Below are 2,943 nucleotides of genomic sequence, written 5' to 3'. Positions count from 1 at the left end.
GGTAGGTGGGTGTATTTTTATAACGGACCAAAGTTATAATACCATTTCATACTCATGAAAGGTATAAAAATCAAATATTACAAAAATTAGGTACCAATGGAAAAAAAAATGTTTCAACATATGGGTGCCAAACGAAAGGTTGCTCAGAATTTAGTGGTTTACAAATATTTTAAAGTGGGTTGCCACCTGCTTCAAGTCTCGAATTTAGTTAACTTTTCCAAAAGTTATATGAAATTTTCAAAATATGGAAGTCAAACGAAAGAGTGTTAAGAAGTCTTTAGTTTAAACATCAATAATATTTTTGAGGTGTTGGAAGAGGGTTGCCACCTGCCTAAAATTATTTCATTATATTTCAAATTATTTAAAAAGTCAAATGAATTATTAAAATATGTGTGTCAGTCGTAATGGGGTTGAAAGGATTTTATTTCTGAAATATATTTAGGAAGATTGGCACGTAATTTATAAGCTGCATTCAAATTATTCAATAAGTTAAATGAATTTTTAAAGGATGGATACCAATCGAAATGGGTTTTAAAAGGCTTTCAGGCTCACTCAAATTGAACTTTGTAGAAGTTTACTCCAAAATATGTAAATTATATAACCTGAAGAATAAAGACCTTACCCTGCAGATGTGCGATAAGGTTTTATTTTTTAAAATTGAACTTTGTAGAAGTTTACTCCAAAATATGTAAATTATATAACCTGAAGAATAAAGACCTTACCCTGCAGATGTGCGATAAGGTTTTATTTTTTGAAGTTAGATATTTTTTATCGGTACAGGGTGATTTAAAATTAAATTAATTTAAATAATATTGAAAACCTACTATGCGAAACGGCTACATGGAGTTAGAAGAAATATGACACTCGATCGCTTATACCTTACTAATATTTGGAGTAGTTTAAAGGTTTTTCAAATTCTATCTTGAGCGTTTTAGCGCCATGCGGGTTCACTAGTTATTATTAATCGTCAATACAATTTTAAATTACATAAACCCAGTTACAGCACTTTTTTGTATTCGACGCTTCCAGAAATCACGTAATACATAAAATAAATAAAAGCAGTTTTGATTAATATTACATAAACTGGAAGCTGTTAAAAATCTGTGTTCATATGGAATAGTAACTTATGTCGAAAAGCTGGCATTAGTATAATGCGGCATTCGCGGCATACAATTGCGAATGACTCACTGGCGCCGAGCCGTTGAAGAAATGTTGGCAAATAAACGTTCTTGCACGTTCTTGCATAGTTCCGATACTAGCAAGTCAATATTCTTATTAAGTTCCATCAAGAAATTCCTTGTCGTTTATAGAATAAAGGGAATGCTGCATTATAGTAAAGCCAGCCTTTCGATATAAGCTATTATTCCATATGAACACAGAAATAATCCCGCTTGTGTTCACAAATTATAAAACCTATTTAGTTCCCAAAATGTCTGTTTGCAACAGATAACAATAAAAATGCATATCAAATAGCTAAGAGTGATGAAGGAAATCGATTCAGATATGCCTGCTTAAATGGCCGTGCGTGCACAAAACAAGCAAAAGGTTATTAAGGAGCTATTCAAGTATTATGTAACCACCAGTGGGAAGCGGGGGTATTTGGTTTGCTTATTTTTGATGACAAGGGGCAACATTTCTTCATATAAAATATTAATTACATACGCACAAATTTTGTCTGCAATTTCGGTTACAATTGAACACTGCACTTCACTCTCGTTTCGAATTTTTGAAAGCGTTTTTTTAAGCTATTTAGTGGTTTAACACTTCTTGGAGGCACTTGGTATTGTAAAAAGATATGCGCAATTCGATCCCTAACGATATTTTATGCTTGAAATTTGTAAAATTACAATTATTTTTTTATTTTGTTAACATCTGCCATTTGTTACAAATAAAGAAAAGGCTAAGAGTTACCAAATATAAATATTTTTATTTTCTGTTTATTACAATAATAATTTACCATAATAATTTATTTAATCAATACTTTATTAAAACACAAATTTAAAGTCCTAATACATTTGTAAAACTATTTGTCACAAAATGTTATTAATTGTTTGCAAGCGTACTATGCATTTGAGAACAAATAAGGGAATATGTGTACATATATCGTCGTTTAAAATACAAAACCGCGTATCGTCATTCTGCAAAACTGCGTAACTGACATTTGCTGCCAAAAATTTCATTTGTTCACACAAGCTCTTGGCTCAATCCTTATCCATTCGTCCTGAAATATACTAGCCAGAAATGCTATTGCTTTATAAAAAGACAACCATTTTGAAATGTGAGTGTTTCTACTCTCTAGAAAATAATTTATGCAACCTCACATACGCGGTTTTGCATTTTGTTGATCCGCGGCAGTGATCGGACTTCTACCACATTGTGGTAGATCTACCACTTTTTGGAGCATCCACCACATCTACCACACGAGGTCTGAAATTAACCACATATTCGCATTTTAGAGTAGTTATAATTTACATGATTTTCTATATTTTTATACCCGAGCGCACTTGTGCACAAGGGTATATTAATTATGTTCACATAACGGTTGTTTGTAACAGCCAAAACGAATCGAGATATATATAGACAAATGTATACATAAATGATCAGGATGAAAAAAGAAATCGATTGAGCCATGTCTGTCTGTCCGTCCGTCTGTCCGTCTGTCCGTCCCTCCGTGTACACGATAACTCGAGCCAAAAATTGAGATATCTCAACGAAATTTGGTATGTAGGTTTCTCTTAATCCAAGGTAGGTTGGTATTGAAAATGGGCGAAATCGGACTTTAACCACGCCCCCTTCCCATATAACGGTAATTTGCAGAAATACGAAAACTGCGATATTTTAGTAACTACTGAAGATAATTCACTCAAAATTGATATTTACAATAATTTTTAGACGAAAAATAAGAATATTATAAATTTTTGGAAAATGGGCGTAGCCACGCCC

Source organism: Rhagoletis zephyria, unplaced genomic scaffold (assembly GCF_001687245.7).
Source record: "Rhagoletis zephyria isolate East Lansing unplaced genomic scaffold, Rhagoletis_zephyria_1.1 Rzeph_scaffold_06118, whole genome shotgun sequence".
In the NCBI taxonomy this organism is placed as follows: domain Eukaryota; kingdom Metazoa; phylum Arthropoda; class Insecta; order Diptera; family Tephritidae; genus Rhagoletis; species Rhagoletis zephyria.
Note: the sequence above shows the minus strand (reverse complement) of the source record.